The sequence below is a fragment of the Dermacentor andersoni genome, chromosome 2, assembly GCF_023375885.2.
Source record: "Dermacentor andersoni chromosome 2, qqDerAnde1_hic_scaffold, whole genome shotgun sequence".
NCBI lineage: Eukaryota > Metazoa > Arthropoda > Arachnida > Ixodida > Ixodidae > Dermacentor > Dermacentor andersoni.
The window spans coordinates 163,907,322-163,929,295 of NC_092815.1; the positions used below are offsets into that span (position 1 = coordinate 163,907,322).

The 21,974-nt window shown below is 45.2% G+C and overlaps 1 pseudogene; it reads left to right on the top strand.

Moving 5' to 3' along the window:
* Positions 1–11,411: 11,411 nt before the first annotated feature.
* LOC126540085 (uncharacterized) lies at positions 11,412–13,918 on the top strand (annotated as a pseudogene).
* Positions 13,919–21,974: the final 8,056 nt, after the last annotated feature.

Here is a 21,974-nt window from a genome sequence, read left to right on the forward strand (position 1 = left end):
TGACAATTGAGTATAACATGATGAAACAGCTACTGCTAATGCTTGTTTGAGACGTATTCATATTTTATAAACACATCTTCCAGTAGAGATTACAATGGCATCCTGACAAGCTGAAGCGAGAACTAAGATTAAAACTACAGAGGAAAATGTGTCCAATTTACACGCCTGGATACACAAGTAGGATACACAAGCCTGCAACTTTCTCGGCCTTGCAATAAGGTGCTGCTTAAGTAGAGGCACAAAAAGCTAATAATTACTCTAACATAGCATTAGTGCGCAATCCCTGGTACATTGGTTGGTTTGCCATCTAAAGAATGCCTCTGACAGTGTTTCTGCTTTTCGTCACAGTGTTTTATGTGTAATAGAAACACTGTAGCCCGAGGAGCCTTTCATGTGGAAAGCCAATCCCTGCACCAGTGATGGCACACATTGCTGGTCACAGCACTGTACGCGGCACGGTCTTCGATATTTTCGTTTTTCTACAAACCACAGTTTTAATCCTTTTAAGAATAAAGATGCTGGAAAATTTTCCCTGCCTATATGCGTCACCCATGCTTGGTTATTGTTAATATACATGCGTATCGTTAAAAAAAATTCCAATTTTTATCACAGTGATTCGTTTCTTCGTTCCTATAATCAGCTTTTTGACACAACATATTCGTGTTTCTGGCTAAATGAATGTTATTCTTTTTCGAAAAAGAAAGACTTAGTAAAGAGTGTCCGTGATTACTGAGGCTTGTGCTGGTGACATTTAGAGGCCACCTCGACAAGCGACGCTACATCCCTTGCTCGTTGTGCGCGCCATGGTCTACTCTTACAACTGTTAGCATTTCCTTCCGTTCGAATAAACGAACAAGATCCTGACACTCGTGTTGTGTCCTCAACACATCAAGAGAACTGAAACAGCGTCGTCTAGGTGATCCAAGCAACCTCTCCAATGAAAGAATCAGCGGCAAAGTCTGTGACGAATACCAGTGCACTTGATAATCTCCCTTTGGTGTTGGGCGCTCAAAAGTGCGGCTGAATTTGTGCATTTTAGTAAGTCTGGATTGCGTATTTCACTGTGGAACTTTGTTTACTGACTAGATGGATAGTATTTTTTTGCGCTGTAGATAATAGACAAGATGGGTAAAAGCTGAACGGCTGGTTGCTTTAGTAGAGGTCATCCGTAGTACCACGAGGTGCCTGGTTGCGCGTAGAAGTGATGGCTTCTGCGAGATTTGGCTGGGGCCATTGTCTCACGACACGAACTGTCGAATCCTGCCTATTTTTTACCGTTCTGAAAGGAGAGATATGCCTTGCGTAGTTTCTGCGAGCAGGGTTGAAAACAAATAGCAGAAAAAATTGAGCAGGAAGAACGCAAGCTTCTCAACGGGCAGAAATTGAACGAGGCTTAACTAGACATTGGAAGACGGAGAGTCGACTTTATATTAGCCATGTCTACTGAATTGATGCTTAGCGTTAATGAATTGATACACGCCCCAAAAACATATCCAAGTATTAGTAAACAAAGGGGTGGGGAGGCTGTTCTAGGCATTGTCTATGAAGGTCAGGGTAAGACACGAGGATATGAGCCATGAACGGGATGCAACACATGCCCTGTTTTATGTTTTTTTTTATCGATCGCACAACGGCTGCGATGCACCTCTCTCTATTTCATTTTTCCTATCAAAGCGTGCGTAAAAAAATAGAGCGGTTGCACTCGTGCGCTTCGGTTAGGCAGAGGACAACAGGCAGCCGAGTGAAGTGTCGGGCAACATAAGTGTTTGTGGCCATGAAAACGACAAATCACCCTGTGTTCCATGTTAGCCATGTTAGGCTGTAAAGAGGCCGGACTTTAGCGACCCACTCTAAGGACAAGTGGTGCTTGTTTTATTTTTAAGACCTCCATTTTGTGTTATTTATATTCTCGCTCTTTTTCGTTACATTCTCGCTTACTACATGCTTACATAGTGTAGGAAAGGAACGGTGAGTAAGCGATCTTAGTAGACATCTATTACATGAAACATTCAAAATCGCTAATAGTCAGCCACAATGAAGAACCATACACGATATTCAGGGAACACAAACCATTTACCTGAGCCTCTAGGAAAGCTGTTGTCTCCCGGGTCCGCAATTCATTTGCAGGGACTTTCATTTATTGCAACGTTTCGGGGCACTGCTTGGCGATTTCCTTATAAAAAAACACGGAAATCAGCAAGGCAAGACGTCTGCGGCGGCGCCATTCAAATAATGTTGACTTTGCCGCAACAAACAGGTGGCGCCATTTTTCACTGTTATTATAAACGATGGCTTCGCCGTAGAACGAACCATTCTCCACATGGAAAAAGGAGAAAAAGACGCATTCCAATGAACAGGGTCAATGGGAAAGCAGACTTCACTAACTGCCTGCATTGCCCTGCAGCTATGCCTCAAGTTTTTCGGTGGGCTAGTAAAAACACAACTTTCCCTCTGATCCCTGCCAACTTCTTTCAGAAAGCATGGCGACGAGGAAGTATTTCTTCGAGGCGGAACAATTCTTGCCTAGAGGGGACTGCCTTGTCGCTACGAGAATCTGTCGCTACAATTCCACAAAGTGAATGCTTTACCTTCAATATTCAATTTTTTCGTTATTGTAAGTTCCTATTCCAGCACCGGACACTACTTCCAATCGCTCTGTGCTGTAAAATGTAACTGAAACAATTGAAATCAGCTTCCAAACTCAGCCCAAACGACCAGAACAGAGCAAGAGTTAAGCGTTGAATTTTGACGTTAAGAAGATGCTAAAAAAGCAATTAGCACTTTAAAGCAGATATTTCCAGGTTTTAACTCGCCTGTGGCTGCAAAAGCAGTGCAAGTAATGAAGAGGTTTAAGACAAGGATGGGTGTTCTCTATTAGACATCGTGTACTTGTTTCATCATCTTTCTTCCTTGCAAGTGTCAACTCCTTTGTTCATCTTTTTCCAAGTCCTTTCTCACGTATTTCTGACAACCAGTGTTCGCTTTCACCTTTTATCTTTGCTTGTACCAATATTTGAACCATAGATTCTTTTTGTCGGTATATTTGCCATTTATTGGCTAGTTTAACCTGCTGCAACTTGCGCTTTTTTTGCCTGCCTGTGCCCTTGGGATACTTTCTGCCGTTCGGCGATCGCTTCTCGTACCTCCCTGTTCTACCAGCCTTCCGTTTGCTTCTTTTTTTTCCTTTTCAAAGAACATATTATTTCTCTTTCCGTATTTCTGTCATTATTACACTTAAAAGCTTGCTACATTCCCACTCTTCACTTGGTCATTTGTCAAGTTCTTCCTCGACTGTTCTGACTATATCTATTATTTGTTCAGCGTTCAAATTAATATTTGTGTGCCCTCTGGATTCAACAAAAGGAAACAGCCAAAAGGAATTATTCAGCTGTTCAAGAGGTTGGGATAAGAAGCCAAAGGTAAAAGTTCTAGTGCAGTAGGCGCTAATAGGCAAAGGTGTTAATGGGTGCTTTAAGCTTCACCTAAAGTAATAGTTTTGTGTCGAGTAAGTGAAACCATTGAGCAGATGACGTAGAGTAAATGAGGAAAGTAACCTAAAAAACAGCTGTCTCATCGAAAAAGCTTTTCTTTCGTAAGTGTATTTTGCCACTGTCTAGTTGCACTCGCTATACTATGTGCAACTAGAGGATTGGCCTGAATTTTCTCTCCAGAACAATTTCAGCTTTATAGCGTTTAGTAATACATGCTTAGATGTCTTAATAACTATGAATTCTAACACGACGACGAAAGAAGCAAATGTATTTGCGCTATATTTCAATGCTGTTAGCGTCCGACGGCAAAAAAGAAATTAGATGCCCCTTCCGCGACACGCAAGGGAAAGGAACTTAGGTACAAATTAATTACCACATGTTCCGCATTTTACACCTAGAGGTCACCTTTATTGTTGGCCTGACATTCTTGGACAAAGAGTTTGTGTGTAGTTACGCGTGGTTACTCAGTTCGTCATAATAAGAAACAAAAACGAATAATTTACGGGGCTCGAGCGTAAGTCGGGCCACATTTACCGACACAACTCGCTGTGAAAAAATTTCATCCTCAAAAAAAAAAAAAAGATCTGAGGAACACCAGAAAGACGAAACAATAATAGCAACCATAAAATATTTGGAAGCTATGCGAACTAACGTTGGTAGTTTTCCGGGCACACAAAATGCGGTAAACCTTCGCTTACTAGATTGACAAGCATGGTATAACTCTCGTACAGGTGAAAATGAACCGATCTCACTAAATAACCGTAAACACTCGCTGTGAAAACGCTAGGGTCACGAACAGCGCAGATTAGCGCGAGCGCTTCGTGCTGCCTCTCGCTTTAACTTGTGTGGGAAATGACGTCACCAAGAATGACAGGCGCGCAGGAAAACAGTGCAGATGAAGCCACCAGCCTTCTCGGCTCACCCAGTTTTTATGGCGATCACTCCAAGACAGGGCCTATGTGCGCAACGACGCGAACTAGCATGCGCCCCAAAGGCCCGGCTAAAGGAAGAGACGCGCACTTACCGGATACCCCTCTCCCCCCCCTCCCCCCACGCCTTGTAGGATCTTCATCCTTCGACCTTAAACATCGGGCCCGCGGGACGGAGCGCGCATCAAGTCACAATGCGTATCTACCTATCCTTGCAAGGTTTTCCTCGAATTTTAGCATACAATATGGGGGACACGATAGGGATCTCTCCGCACTTTGACTTTCTACGTATCACGGTGACGGCGACAATTCGGCTGAAGTTTGCTCATAATTGCTATCCTAATAATATTACAATATCACAAATGTCCGGATATCTAAAGGAATGAAACGTCCAGCGGATTTCCGCATAACTGTTTAGCCACAACTAGCTATGTGCACCTAGGCTGTGCACAATTTATACAATTACATAAATAAAAAAAGTCACCTCGGGCATATTTAAGTGCTTCTTTTAGGGTGCCTTACACGTGGGGGGCATTAAACCGTGCCATTTATGGTGTCTAGCACAGTGCCAGCCATGTGCACAGTGAGGATTGCAGGAAATCCTTTAGTTAAAAGAAAGAATTAACATATTTAGCAAACATGAGAAAGAAGCGCAACAGAAAAAGCATTGAGAAAATATATTACGAACTCGTGGTAGTTCTACCATGTTATTTTGGTTTGGGAAGAGCGAGGCACCAAAATTGTGTGCCAAGAGAGAAAGTCATTCAACAAGAGCGGACATTTCCATAGAGCCCAGCGGCCGTAATGACTATTGCGCACCAAGCTGGTGGAATTAACATCTTTCGGTTTTGGCTTTGGGCGCGCGCTTTTTCAACAATAGCTATAGTAGGCTAATCGGCAGCGCCGATTAGCGTCGGCTGCGCTAATCGGCGCGCCTTCTTTCCTTTCTTTCTTCTTGCTTCTGCTGCTCAACAGCATGCGTTCATAGTACGCAATAGTTTTATTTAGTACAAATGATTGCGAATGATCTTTACAAGCCTCCAGCGAATCTGTGCCACGCGCAATTTATTTGTAGACGTAAGATACATATTAAAATAGGAAATGTTTATTTCGCTTCACATAAATTCTCGTTCTGGGCTTTATGTGCAGTCATCCAATATTGTGGCACCAGCTACGGAGCAGTAGTTCTCGTACAAAGCTCCGCCGGACGGCATCAGCTTAACAAGTTAGAAGCATGTGTCATTTTGGTGTTTAGACCTTACAGGAATACGGCGTGCGAACCGTGCGAAAGTCGTTAATGGCCGGCATTGCAAACCAGAACAATTCACTTCTATGTACACATGTCTTCGAATATACCCGGCTGATCCCGAAGAGTACCACAATATACGAAAACATCCTATTTGGAAGCATTCACCATCCCCGCTCATTATTGTACATTAAGAGCACAAATACACGGGCATATGCGTGTCTCCAAAACAACTTGGCCTCAGCCGACGCGATGGTAAGCTACATACAATGAAGTGGCCACAACACAGGGTCTCTGTCAGGCCATGCTAGGCGCTGGCAGAATTTCTTCTACTCGCACTCAAGACAAATATTTCAAAGCTGGTTCCAGTCGTTCAGAAGTGAGAATTTTTAAGTTCTTGGCTTTTTAGGTGCTTGGCGTTATCTTTTGCGCGTTCTGCTGCGCAAGCAAAATGCTCCGATGTTATCACTCCTGGCATTCGCTCGTCGCTTTTTCTCAAACCTGACTACCGAAAGAAGGTATATATTGTTGCGCGGCAAGACAAAAGCATCGCAAGCTTGTCCCACTGAGATTCAGTACACGTCAGGCATACGTTGAATTCCAATGGCAGATCGCGAGCGCTCGGCCGGATCACGGACGGAGCGCGTAGCTCCTACTGAGATCATTCTTACGGTACGGCGCGCTACATCGAGGCAGCCTAATTGTTCTCATCTGCTCGAACCAAATCTGCGAATGGAATGCGTGTGCTTCCGAAGGGGCACTTAGTGCAGGGAAATCAAGTGAAGGGCGCTACTTGCGCTTTAGGCACTCCCGAAATCATCGAATTCACCAAGGTGCTCACTGGTGGGCTGGCATTCACACGCGCAAAGCAGCCTGAGTAATCCATTATTTCGATTCATCCAAGTGCGCCCGCACGTGCGATGCGCGTGCGAAATGCCAGAAGAAAAACAAACGCAGGGAATGCTGGGGTAATACGCATAAACGGATGGATGGATGCTATAAGCATCTCCTTTGAAACTTGGTGATGGGTTGCACTTCCAAGCGCTTGTTCCTCTCTCTGTCGCACCTGTATTCTATAAGCATCTCCTTTGAAACTTGGTGATGGGTTGCACTTCCAAGCGCTTGTTCCTCTCTCTGTCGCACCTGTATTCTATAGAATACAGGTGCAAGCGCTTGGAACAAGCGCTTGGAAGTGCAACCCATCACCAAGTTTCAAAGGAGATGCTTATAGCATCCATCCATCCGTTTATGCGTATTACCCCAGCATTCCCTGCGTTTGTTTTTCTTCTGGCATTTCGCACGCGCATCGCACGTGCGGGCGCACTTGGACGAATCGAAATAATGGATTACTCAGGCTGCTTTGCGCGTGTGAATGCCAGCCCACCAGCGAGCACCTTGGTGAATTCGATGATTTCGGGAGTGCCTAAAGCGCAAGGTACGTGTTCATGTTACGGTATCTTTGCGCTGAACATATGTGAAAACAAAGCAGTTGCGAACGCGGCATTTCCGCTTGAATTGTTTATCGGCAGTGGTCTTTAGTTTTCTCTGTAGACCTCGCGTGTATCGACGACAAGGCCGTTTTCTTTTTAAGTTGAACATTCTCCCCAATTACCGAGTTCGAATAAGTGTGGAAAGCGTGACATCAAGGCGACTGTTTTATTTCGCGTCCGATCACGCACTGAGCCAACAGTTGGATGCCGTCGCTCAGCACTGGTATATTCCACTGCACTGCCTGTGTTCTGCGGGACAGAGCATACCTTATCTAACAATGTGGAGGTAATGGAGGCTACGTTTAGTAAGCAGCAACTACAATTACTGCCTAGAGCTGTATCACCGTATGTACCACAAGCTGTCAGCTTTGACGCTGCAATGGGCCTTGTAAAGTGAGTGTTTCATTGACTCGGGATAATGCTGTTGCGAATTTGAAATGATAATTGGACCTTACAGATTGGTGCAAGCTCGACGAATAAGGCCACTGATGTGGCACAAACACCGAGTCATGGTAAGAATATGCTCTTGCAGCAATAGGCACAATAACCACAAGCAATCATAAATGTGCACTATACGTCGGATAATGAAGTGGGGGGGCAGTATACTTCTGAAGAACTCAAGCGCCATTAAACTACGTAGTTTATACTTCTGAGCATGCCTATATCGACCTGCCGTCGTTGCTTTGTGGCTATGGTGTTGGGCTGCTAAGCACGAAATTTCATTTGTAATCAGGCTTCATATTTACTATTTTTTTCAGGACAATCTCAGTGTGCAAAAAAGAAGTAATCGCGGTAAGTTGATGCTTTGGTGAATCTTGCGCTGATGTATTGGGACTGCTCTGCACTTGAAACTCTAATACACTACGAAACTAGGAGCTGTACTATGCTAGGAAATGTCGTTATACTAATTTGTGTTTTAATGTTTGCAGTCCGTGGTGGTGAGTGGACCGTAGGTGAAACAAAATTACTTTTAGATTATTACGAACCATATTTTGTACGAGTGGGAGCCATGAGAAAAATTTTGAAACAAAAACGAAATGCGGTCACAGATAGCCTTCAAGTTGAAGGAAATTCTTGGAGTGATGAGGGATGCAGACCAGTGCTGAAAACGTTATAGGACCGTAATGAAGCAGAAAAAGATGGCAGTGGCACACAACAGCAATTCGGGTGACCCCCCCCCCCCCAACATTCGCACCTTTTGAGGACGAGGTTGAAAAAAATTCGCATGCTTGATGACAGCATGGATCGAGCACAGCTACAAGACAGCCATGTGATCATTGAAACAAAAGGCAAGACACAGCCCCCCGTCCTCATCAAGCACGCCCCCGCCCTCCTCATCAGTGTCACTATTTTTTCAAGGCAGCTCCGACAACACCGCTGATCAATCTGCCAGTGTTTCGGATGACTCACCGCCAAGTGCTTCACAAGGATCGGTAAATTCTATCAAGAAATTGTCAAATGCGAAGAGTGCACGAGTCTCACCTACAAGCGCAGAAGAAATAAAACGGTTTTTTTGAAGAAATTGAGCGCCTTCAAAAGGCAAAAGAAGACCCAAGAGATGCTCGTGAAGAAGGGAAAAGGTTGCGACTTGAAGAAAAAAAAAAGTAGAAAGCTGAGAAACGAAAAGGCTGAACGACCGGAACAAAAAAAACGAAATGGAGCTGCTGAAGCGTGTCTTGGGATTACCGGAGGTCAATTGGTACACACGCGTCGGGCTGGCTGGGACATATGTGCAATGTGCTAATAAATCCAATTTTTCAATGAACGAAGCTCTGTGACGTAGCACAATGTGCTGCTCATTCATTTTGTATTTTGTATAGCCTAATGAATCTTTTAACGATATTTTCACACATTAAGTGGCTCAACCCTTACGTTCGCATCCTCGTATGTATATGTATTTTATCAATATAGGTGGGTTTGGTCTTCTCTGGACCGAACAAAGAGTTGTACTGACTCACTATAGGTGATTTCCCTGCAAATTTACGTGAACTAAGAAGCAGACCATACTCCAATCTGACGCGAAAATTACCTATGTTGCCTGCGGTGTACATGTACGGCACAGAAATAAAAGTAGACCAATTTCAAATTTGCATATTTTCGAAACAAGGATTCCCAAACTGTCAGCCTAATAAGGTCAATGGGTTGCGAAAGTGTTCAAGCAACATGGCAACAAATCAATGTCAAACTCAAAGTCAGAGAGGCTGAGTCAATTTCCTGGGTGACAGCAATAGAAAAGAAACCTGCTATGAGTAACTATCTAAGAAGTAAAGACTAAATCAGGAAAGACACAATTTAGGATAACTCAAACGAAGCTCTTTACTTTTCCAAGCAAGGTCAGGATGCCTTAGAACGCGTAGTTATAAAGCGAGATACACCAATGAAGAAGTATGTGCTTGCTGTCGTAAAGCTAGGGAAACCACGGAACATGTTTTATATGGATGTGAAAAAAATTATGCGTGGCTCTGCTATCGCAAACACCAGAGACCAGTGGAGCTGGGGAAAGTTAAGGCTTGAGAAAAATCCATGCCGTCCTCTTCTGTTGGGGGTTTCCGTTGGGATGGCGCGCCATTTGATGCGCCCGCCGCAACAGAAGCGATTTGTTGAGACGCCATTTGCGTCGGTGTCGTGTGCCAGACGCTTTACCGGCGCGACGGGGTGGCAACCACCGCGCCATAGCTCTGATGCATGCTAGCTTTGACGACGTCTACCTGGTAACTTCTTGAAATCCGCCGAAGTGAGCGCGCGGGTATTTATCCGTGAGCAATGACGTCACACCATGTGTGTCCCCGCCGCGCCTTCTGGCCCACTAAGCTCCACCCACCCCAGCCGCGCCCCTATGCTGCGCGATGCTATATTTATACTCTGCTTTCACTCTCTCTAAGCTCTCCCCCGCCCAGCTAGCGGGAACGTCAAGAGAAACCCAGCGAGCTTCTAACAGCTCCATTGTAAAACTCACACTATTATAATGGAGCCACACAAAACAATAAAAATGGCATGTCCCGTGTTAAAATATGATTGCACATGAGCGTTAGCCTTGCGGAAAAAGTAGCCAGCAAGACGGGACGCAAGGCAAAAAGCTTTGATGTGGCTTGAAGATCGCCCGGGCCCTGTTGATCACATGGCATTATCTTCACAATAACCGACAGCTCAAACTCGCTTCGTATAGGAGGTATGCACTGGGACTGATCCCTCAGAGGGCGCCAGTGTCGTTCCGGCTTGTCCGCCATGCTTGCGGTCCGTGCGGCCTTTCCGCTCGGGTAGGTCGTGCAAAGAAGTCATGTTTTCTGATTTGCGAGTTCACCTCGGCAGCGACTCGTCGGTTAAGTGTGCCAGCATCTGCCAACGGTCTCAGCAACGCGTTCGCAGTGCGTTCGTGTCTTTTGCAGTGAGTGTAAATACTAGCTATGCATATTTCCCGTTTCTGCGGCGTCGACCTGCTGCATACGCGAGAATGGTGAACTGCGTTGTGTTTGGTTGCAAGAACCACACAAAAAAGAAGCGCGGCGACGAAAATGTCGCGCAGGTTGGCTTTTTTTCACTACCCAAGGTTGTGAAAAACCAATATAAGAAAACCGAAGAGACGACTGCTTGAAGGAGAGCGGAGTGGCTTCGTCGAATCAACCGCAAGGACTTGGACGACTCAGCAAACCATTACCGAGTGTGCGGCAAGCACTTCATTTCAGGAAAGCGCTGATATCTCAGAATGAGCGTTATTTCAATGTCAGTATACTTTTAATGACGCCCAGCGTAGCGGTGTCGTCGCGTTGGCGGTTCTAGGGTCAGCGAATGTCTCAACATTCGCGCGACCACCTCAACCCAGCACAGCCAGCCTTTACTGCGGTTTTCTGGGCTGGAATGATCGTTCTGTTTTGTACTTTGTTGCCAGAAGAAAATAAGCTCAAGCGAAGGTAGCGCGTACTACCAAATTATTCTTTGAACAGTGCTGTGCGTACATATGCAAGCTGGAAAAGAAAACGCGTTCCGTTTAAAAGCGTACGTCGTTCTTAATTAGCTGCTGTTGAGGAGCCACTAAAACAGCTCTGCTGGTGATCTGTGGGTCTCATGTTCTATGCGGCTGTATTTCCGAAAATACGAGGCGCGAATCCAGTGTTCTGCGCCAAAAGTAAAACAAAAACCTCGATAAAGAATTTCTAGTGAAAGCCTAGAGCCCACTACTGTGCTGTGCATGTAAATCCACTTCACACAAGAAACAGTTTGACACTCATTGCTTGAAAGGTTGATAGTTTTATTTTTTGCAGGTCGACCAGCATATGCAATGGCTGAGGCAGACCCAAACTGGGCACCATCACTTCATTTAGGACATGGAAAAAGTGTGGACTCTGAAGGTTTGGCATCCCGGTAAATGCCCTTACATTTTCAGGCGCTAGGTAAATAAGTGTGTATGCTGAAGTTCGTTATGCCTTCAGCAGGAATGGGCCACGTTTATTTTCAAATACAGGAGAAAGCAAAGACGCTCAGAAAGAAGAGCCAGCCCTCTGAGAGAATGCCAAGGGAGCCCAAACACAACAGTTGAAGAAGACAATGATTACAGAAGACGCACTTTCATCTGCTGATGGTCAAGAACCAGAACAGCCACAGGTTCCTGTCGAAGTCTGTATAAATAGAGGTACTTCCCAGAGTGCTTATCACCAGTAGTTGCGTGGGTTTAAGCAGTGGAAAGAAATGCATTTTGTTTAGAAGAAATTCCTGGTGCTAGGATCACACATATCTGCATCTTTTCAGGGAAGGCTGACTTCAGTCATGTGACCGAACTGACAATGGCTCACATCGGACAGTTGGAGGAAGAAAACAGGCACCTTCTCTCAGAGCTTCGAAATGGAAAACAGGAGCTCAGTATGCACGTGTTGTCAGAAGACATTCTGAAAACAAGGGCGGATATGGTCCAGTTTTACACTGGGCTGCCCAACCTTGCCCTGCTGCTTGTGCTGTTCAACTTACTAAAGGAAGGCGCAACGCACACAAGCCGTAACTCTCTGACAGCATTTCAAGAAATGGTCATATTTCTGATGCGCCTGCGGCTCAACACTCCTCTACAAGATTTGGCCTACAGGTACTACCTTGTGTTTAGCTTTCGTTTGATGAAAGCTGCTAATAGGTGTAATTGTTATTTGCAGGTTTCACGTGTCGCAGTCTACAGTGACAAGGATTGTCAACAAGTGGCTGGACGTGGCCTATGTTTGGCTCTCCCGAGCTGTCCAGTGGCCTGACCAGGAGACTCTCCGGGCAACTATGCCCATGACTTTTCGCAAATCATTCGGCGTGGAGGTAGCAGTTGTTATAGACTGTTTTGAGGTTTTCATTGAGCGCCCTTCATCTATGCTGGCCCGGTCGCACACATGGTCCGACTATAAAAGTCACAACACTAAAATATTTGATGGGCATTGCACCGCAAGGTGTAGTCACATTTGTTTCCAAAGGCTGGTGTGGGCGGACAAGTGATAAGGTTATTGCAGGAAAGTGTGGCATTTTGAACAACCTCTTGCCTGGGGATGTTGTTCTAGCCCACCGAGGCTTCACAATTGCCGACAGTGTTGGTATGCACTGTGCCAAGTTAGCCATGCTTGCCTTCACTAAGGGCAAACAGCAACTTTCGCCCATGGATGTGGAGAAGACTCGCAAAATAGCGAACGTGAGGATTCATGTAGAGAGGGTAATTGGGCTTGTACGAAATAAGTACAGAATCCTCAAGCACACACTGCCTGTGGAAGTGCTCACTGGTGAAGAAAATGGACCAACAGTGCTCGACAAGATGGTTTTTGTTTGTGGAGCATTATGCAACATGAACAGCTCAACCGTCCCATTTGGCTGAACTCGCGCTCTTGTCGTGCATGCGCACATATCGGCATGTTTCTGTAGAAGAATCTGAGGTAGTATGTTCTTGGATTTGTCTGACTTGTTCACAACGACGGACGAAGGAAGACGACACGGGATAACCACATAGGCACAATAACAAATGAACATTTTATTTCTCGACACAGGAAAGCTCTTGGCAGCAGCTATTTGTTCCTGTGTCAAGAAATAAAACGTTCAGTTGTTAGTGCGCCTTTGTGGTTGCCCCATGTCGTCTTCTTTCGTCCGTCGTTTTATTTCGCGCCTTCGTAGTAAACACGAAATTACCAACTCGCCCACCAGTACGTGCTGAGTTTGTCTCAGATGTCAAGTGCATATCTTCCTGGAGTTAGCTAGGATGGAATGGAACATTCTTGAACTCTGCGTGGATCTTGATTCAATTTCTGTTTTTGTCCGTTGAACGTAGAAACTCGGAATTTTTTGTGACCTAGCTGTGTATCAATGTTTGTTTCGTCTGATACCTGCGACTGCCTTTCTTGAGTTAAAGGTGCTACAAGTACACTCACTGAATTGATGTAAATAAAAAAATTTTCAATTTGCTTTTGTTTTTTTCGTACAGGTATGCATACAGAACAACATTCCACAGTGAACTTGTTACGCACTGTGCATATCAAACCCTCCGCGTTTTCTATGTTCATGGTTTGCCGTTGCACTAATCTAGAAGGAGCAAGCTTGTCAGCCACTGCATACAAATTAGGCCTTCCTACTTTGCTCTGTGCACTCTGGGCCGTACCATGTTTTTTTCTTCGGAGCTCTCTTTAGATTAACACACTCGTAGTGAAACCAAACACGCTTGCATGTCTTGCTGTCGCACATGACCATTCTGCCTGATTCGGGACCACCACATACACAGTACACCTCATCTGGTGGCACTGAGTCTTGATCGCTAGCCTCTTGTGGTCCTTCTTTAAGGTTATCTGTCCAGTAACAATAGCACAGTTCAGACAGAATCGCAAGCTTGAAGTACAGGGTACAACGCTGCAGCATATTCTTGCAGAACTGTGAGTCTTCATAGATTCGAAGAACGATACAATCCTTCAATGTCCAAACTACAATATCACAGCACTTTACCTTGCACACGTAAATCTGCATTTGGACCTGATAATAGTAACTGTGATCAGTCCTCAACATCACTTTGTTGTCTGCAATCTGAAGACACGATGGATTGGACTCTGCATAACTTCTGACAGGCTCTTCTCTGCTGTGACGGTGCCGGTTTCAGTAGGTGGAAGATACCTTGTTGTCTGGGCATCGTATTTTGATATAGGAGCCATCTAGGCAGCCAACAACCCCAGGGACTCGAGCCACCTGGTGGAAGTAGAAATATTGCTGCAGTCACTGATACATGAACAGGTGCGCTCTAGTACAAAACTTAAATCAATCTGTAGCACAAGCATTTTTTTTTTCAAAAATAGGTGAATACCAACCTTCTGGAATTCACTGGACAGTTTTTCCATGTTGGAATGAAACGTCACAACACATGGACGCATGGTGAGGAGAAAGTCAGCCACCCTTAGCAGGATTCCGTGAACAGAGCTTTCTGATAGATCAAAGCGGCTTGCCACTTCCCTTAGGCTTGCTTTATTGGCTTCTGCAAATGGTTAGAAAAGTAAATAAATTTGCAGGGAATAACAGACCGCCGGCCTGAATTACGATGGTTTTGCTATACCGCTTATTAAAGGAGAACGAATTTTGCCTCTTTTCACTCTTCTTTGCTAGGCTAAACATATTAACGTTTGATATTCCAGTTATGAAGTTTCTGTGAACATTATAGCGCAGACATTAAAGAAATGGTATACATGTTAACGATATTTCCACCCTGCTTCAATGCACAAACAATTAGGCAATAACCATGAAAACTACCCGAAGAAAAATTAACTGCGAAACAAACGCCAAGCGGCATTCGTCTGTAGCGCAAGCGGCCGGGACGCTTCGTTACAGCGTGACCATACCTTCACGGCGACAACGCGCGTGGCCTACAGTCTAATGTACGCCCCATCACCGTGACAGACGTGGACCGTACACCACTTCTCCCCCGCAGGCGAAGAACGCTAGTAAGCGCATTTTCGACGAGAAGCAGCGGGTTTATGCCTCGCCTCCCGGATGCGCCGGATGGCAGCCTCCGCGATCAAGCAAAAAATACTTTTTTTTTTTCAATCAATAAACAGCACGAGAAATGGGCACTAGCAAAGTACGTAAAGGTAAGTAAACTCACCATATGAAGGTCAGCACGTGAGCTTCTGCACGTATTGCGGGCACTCCGCCGTGGTTGCTTGACGGGCATGTAGGCGAAGCAGCAAATCTAGCATTCAGTTCCTCCTCTACAGGTCGCGACAGACGGAAGTGCCTTCGGAACTAGGGAAAAAGATAACATTCGACAAAAAGGCTTTTTTTCACACTAATATCAACATGAGCTATACGGTACCTCGTCATCCGGGTACCGCCGAACAACGTCCTCGAAGCCAAACACTTTAGGGCTTTTTTCACGCAGGCGGAACATCACGTGAAATGCCTGTTGGCACACAGCAGCGTCACACTCACTGTCCTTGTCCGAAAAATCATGACTGCACTTTTAAATTGTAGTGCCTGAGACGATATCTAGGAGCAGGAACAAAAGCACACGGCGCGACGCAGCATCCATGTTGTCCATAGCTGCCCGCGACCGAAACAGGCGACCATGACATCAAGCAGAGGCGGGTGAAGGAAATACGTCACGCGGACTTCCGGTCAAATATGCTGGTTTCGACGGAGCTAATATTTTCGCTCCACGGATCCATGCGGAATCGGCCACTGCTCCTAATCTGCCATTGGAACACACAAATCCCGCCTCCACTCTCTGATTGAAATAGGCTTGCTCCATAGTAAGCAGAAATACTTCATCTGAATCTGCAATTGGAACTCAACATTACTTTCTCACCATGACCGAGCTGATTTTCGCTGACTGTGTCACAACGCCAGGCGTGGTAAGCATACCTCAGAAGTATCCCAATATGTAATTAACGAAATTAAAATAACGTTGGGTGGTCAGAGAATATGTCGCGAACTTTTTCCAGCAAGATTCCGTACACGCGAAACTGCGTCACACGGCCGAGCTACTTTTCGCTCACTACGTCGCAAAGCCGGATGTGATGAGCATGCCTCATAAGTATTCCAAAAAGTAGCGAAATTAATTGCAATTACGTTCGGGGCCAGAGAAAGCGCCAAAACTTGTACCAGTACTATTCAAAACACGCGACATAATTGCGTTACTTCGTTACTGCGTCACACGGCCGAGCTGTTTTTCGCTAACCAGGTCCCAATGCCGGGCGCAGCCACTCTGCTTCAACGGCACACCAGCAAGTGAAGGAGTTGCTCGCAATAATGTTGGAGTCAGAGAAAGGCCAAGACTTGTCCCAGTAAGATTCATTACACGCGAAACAAACTATGTCCCAACGTCTGGTGCGGCGAGCGTGCGAAAAACTACCGAAAAACTGTAAAATAATGTTGGCGCTCATAAAAAGCGACCCAACTGTTTCCCAGTACGAGTCATTAACTGAAATTAGCTACGCCAGGACGGCGTAGCTACTTTTCGTTAACTGCGTCACCAGCCTCGGTTCAGTGCCGTAAACGCCGAAATTCTTTGAAGTGCGTCGCAAACAGTCAAACAAAATTACTTGCCTTAGTCCAATAGTGCAGTGGTGCCGTGTCGAAGTGCCCAAGGAACGCAAGAATACGCCGGGAACCCAACATACAGGCTACGCCCAAAAGAAACGTGTCGCCGAACAGGCGAACTTCCCATGCGCAACCGGCATCGCTTACTTCGGTGGCGTGTCTGGCGCATGACGCACGCATTTAGCGCGTCTGGGTTGCCGCTAGCTTGTTCATAGATGAAGCAAAAAAAAAAGAAATAAGTCGCAAAGTTCATTCATACGAACAACTTTTCTTTAGTTTCAGCGGGAAACAATAAGTCAAACTAAAACGTTATCTAGGTTGACTTCACATTGTTTTTTCCGATGCTCGCGTCAGCTAACGGATCGGATTAGCACTAGCCGTGACGTGTTTCTTGTTGCCATTCTTGCCGAGTGTCCCCTATTGTTGAATTTTCTTCTCTATGGCGTACCCTTGAAGTTGTTAAGCTGTAAGAGTAGGTATATCTTTTTTTGAAATGAATATGAGAAGCGGCACTCTTCAGTAATAATATATAAAGTGCCTGATACTCCATATTCACGATACGAAAAACAGCAAGGATCGACAAAGTTGGGATTTGATATTGGAGAAACATTATTTGCGGAGGTAAAGAACCTTATAGCGCAACGCCGCAGTATTTCTTAAGGCTCGCTGTTACTTTGCATGACCGCGGATAAACAATATATATATATATATATATATATATATATATATATAACGTAAATCCTTGCCGACCATTCAGTGCGCTTGTTGCCAGATCTGGAGAAGCAGATTGCGGGGCCAGATCTTCGAGAAGCAGATCACGTGGCCTTATACAAATCTGCGAAATTCAATGTTTTATTCTTTAGTGCAGTCACACGCTGCGGGCCAATACGTCCCTAAAATATGCATTCAGCGCTAGATTGCGTACAAATGCAAATCTGCTGGCTCGTTCGGAAACTTCACGCCAATTGCAAATTGTGAAATGACGGGAAGGTTACACAGTAATGTGCACACCAGACGCAAATATGGTCAAGTGCGAGAAGAAAAAAAAAATGAAGAGCGACTCCCTCGTAGATCGCAGCTATCGCGCAACAGTTTCGCACGTGTCAGCGCATAAAATCACGAAAGAGATTGCCAAACCTCCAGGTCAGAAAACCGTACGGTCGATTCGTCAAGCCTGTACAACAGGACGCGTTGTGGTCGATTAGAGTCAACAGAGTCGCGGTTGTGACATAGCACGTACGTGCGTCAACTCCTGTGGCGGGCCTCAGTGCCAGAGCGTGAGGCAGGCACACCGAACCAAACATGACGGCTAACGCTTACTGAGGTCACCGTGCAGGTTTTCTCGCTCGCTAGAAACGACCCCTCCGGTCAGTGGTGCGGAAAACCTTCATGGTTACGACCTGCGCGGTATGGCGCCTGCCTGCAATGGCTCGCCTAAATCGACCACGTACTGTTCTGCTTGTAGTTTTCTTCCCAACACTAACCAAAACTGCTACTCCCTTTACTCCACCTGTGTACCGTAATAATACCGTTTCTTTAGTTTCTTGCTCAAAGAATTTCAGTTCGTTCGTTTTTACGAATGAGTTACGTGTCGTAATTCTTTCCCTGATACATTCTGTATCAGGCAATTGCGTAAATTTTTTTCTGCGCTACAAAAAATATAACCCTTCTTTCTGTACGCCCCAATGGTGCCTTGAAGAAGCTTTACATATATATATATATATATATATATATATATATATATATATATATATATATATATATATATATATATATATACAAACTACTTGAAGCGGCGGACACTACTTGCAAAAAACAATGAAATGCATAATCGGCTAAATAATGAAAATTCACTAATTAACTTTTTAACTAGTGTCCTTATGGCCCATATTCCAATTTACAAATTCCAGCCCTGGAGATCGCAAGGCGGATCCATTTGGAACGAATTCTCAGGATGTCGCCAGTTTCGAAGTATTAAGCTTTTGGAGAAATGCATTGGCGTTCCAGTTACTTTTGTGCTTAAATGCATAAAAAACATTTTCTTAAGAACTTAACTGGAACGCCAATGCATTTTTCCGCAAAGTTCTGGAATTATCTCGAAGCTGTGTCATCATGGGAGTTCGCTCCAAGTGGATCCGCCTCACGAACTCCACGGTTATCATTTGTAAATTGCAATATGGATCGTGAGGTTATTAGTTCAAAAGATAATTAGCGGATTTTCGGAAATTATTCCATTATGCATTACACTTTTTTGTGCAAGTAATGTTCGCCTCTTAGAGTAGACCAGCTCATGAGCTACAATTGTGCTATCCGCTACAGTAAACATTTTTAATCAATATAGTGTTCGCTGAAACACGCGGTTATTTACATGCATGCATGTAAACAACGGACCAAACAACGACCCGCCAGGTGTACCAGTCATCTGTACTCTCAGGCATGATGTCATCATCATCAGCCTGGTTACGCCCACTGCAGGGCAAAGGCCTCTCCCATACTTCTCCAACAACCCCGGTCATGTACTAATTGTGGCCATGTCGTCCCTGCAAACTTCTTAATCTCATCCGCCTACCTAACTTTCTGCCGCCCGCTGCTACGCTTCCTTTCCCATCGAATCCAGTCCGTAACCCTAAATGACCATCGGTTATCTTCCCTCGTCATTACATGTCCTGCCCATGCCCATTTCTTTCCCTTGATTTCAACTAAGATGTCATTAACTCGCGTTTGTTGCCTCACCCAATCTGCTCTTTTCTTATCCCTTAACGTTACACCCATCATTCTTCTTTCCATAGCTCGTTGCGTCGTCCTCAATTTAAATAGAACCAGTTTCGTAATCCTCCAGGTTTCTGCCCCGTAGGTGAGTACTGGTAAGACACAGCTATTATACACTTTTCTCTTGAGGGATAATGGCAACCTGCTGTTCATGATCTGAGAATGCCTGCCAAACGCACCCCAGCCCATTCTTATTCTTCTGATTATTTCCGTCTCATGATCCGGATTAGCCGTCACTACCTGCCCTAAGTAAACGTATTCTCTTACGACTTCCAGTGACTCGCTGCCTATTGTAAATTGCTGTTCTCTTCCGAGACTGTTAAACATTACTTTAGTTTTCTGCAGATTAATTTTTAGACCCACTCTTCTGCTTTGCCTCTCCAGCTCAGTGAGCATGCATTGCAATTGGTCCCCTGAGTTACTAAGCAAGGCAATGTCATCAGCGAATCGCAAGTTACTAAGGTATTTTCCATTAACCTTTATCCCCAATTCTTCCCAATCCAGGTCTCTGAATACCTCCTGTAAACACGCACCTCCTGCCTACCATCCTTCAACAAATCTGCTGTTACCTGATCCTCCCCAGCTGCCTTCCCCCTTTGCATAGCTCCCAAGGCTTTCTTTACTTATTCCGGCGTTACCTGTGGAATTTCGTATTCCTCTAGACTATTCTCTCTTCCATGATGCATGATGCATGTGTTACCGGTCTTGAACTTATCACCTAGGCTTATGGCCCTACTGGAACGAAAACATCGCGTTGCTCTTAGACTAATGCTTGGATTACCTCGTGAGGCGCAATCTCTTGCATTACTCATAGATGTACATCAATTACCCCTGAGGCGGCAAGCAGGCCAGAGAATCTCTACATCAGATTGACCTTCGGCACCGCGTATCGAATAGTCAATCGCTCCTTGATCGCCTCATTCACCGCCCGTTATCTCCCATGCGAAAAATGGCAGCCCTATTTATGAATATCACTGACATATCTGAACATGCTGCTTCAGTTAGGGCACCACTTCTAAAGGATATCACGAAACACGTATTCACCATTTACCTCACAATCCCTGACAGGCACAAAAAGTCTGATATGCCTGTTTCGGCAATATTCCAGTTGGCTCAGTCTCACACGTTCGGAAGATTTCCAGATTATCTCCAAATATTCAAAGATGCATCTGTACAAAGCGATGGTAATGGCGCCTCTGCAGCTCTTCCTGCCCATCGACTCAAGTACACCGTATCTTTGAAATACCTCATCTAACTTCGTCAACAACGGCGGAGCTAGCAGTGATTATTCTTGCAGTGAAATAGGTGCAGGAGCAGTTGACCACATCAAAGATTGCCATCTTTGCGGAGTGCCGCGCCGGCCTTGGCAGGTTACAACGCAGTCAGATTGATTGCCCAGCTGTGCCCAGCATTACTGGCCCCGCAAACAAAATTTCCTCACGTAGGGTATCTCTCGTTGCTCAATGAATGCAGCATCTATAGACCAGCGCGTCGCAAATGGAACGTTCCCGCCTTGTGTACGCAGTCGAGGCTTGTCTCGTCGCGCTAGAGCGCAACTACTCAAGCTGAGCGTAGGATGCGTGAACCTGCGCGAACGTTTGTACAGAGAAGGACGCACGGCCAGTCCATCGTGTACGTCTTGCGGCTGCTGCGAGACACTTCAGCACCGGATATATGAGTGTCCGGCTATCAGTGCGCAGCACATGTCGCTAGTGAGAGACTATCACCTCCTTGTCCTGTGGTCTACGACACTAGACGAATGTTTGTGCCCCAGTTGTTGTGCGTCTCGACGTGATCAGGCTCATCGCACCCTACTTTCTTTTCTAGAGCTAACTAACTCAGGTTCACGTTTGTAGCGCCGATACTATTTCTTCTGCTTACCATTTTGTAGTTACGTGACCTTCAGTGACCGGCCCTACTGTGTTTGATGTGTACTGTGTGTTCTACGTTATCCTTTTAGATTTCTCCGGTACGTTCTTTCGTTTTTCCACCCCTCCTTCCTATCTTCCATTGCTGTGTCGCTGCCTCCTACCTTCTGAAGATTAGGCAGACGTTGTGCCCCTTCCGGGGGCAGTTGCCAGCCTGCTCCTTGCTTTCCTAACCAAATATTCACTGATCATGCCTTATGAAAATGACAAGACACCCAACATCCTCCACCCAGAAAGCTCACACTCGGATGAACGTGTTGCAAAAGAAACGTACCCTACAACTATCTCTGGCATCTTTTAACCGACGCCGAGCAAGATTTCTATTGATCGAGGTGTCCATCGCCTACTTTGGTGTAACATATGACATTCACTAGCAAACACGTACACCGGGTTCTTTGTGCCAGGATTGCAAAGACTACTACAAAACTCACAAACAATTGTTTGTATGATTTATTTCAGCACTTGTCTTTCGGTTCTGCTGACCAAGGGGCAGCCACTTCATCTTTTTCGAACCACCGCGAATGATGTCTTATTTTTGAAAAAGTCACTCTTGAATTTATTATGATACTCCCAAGGCTCTACTAGAATACTCTTCAACA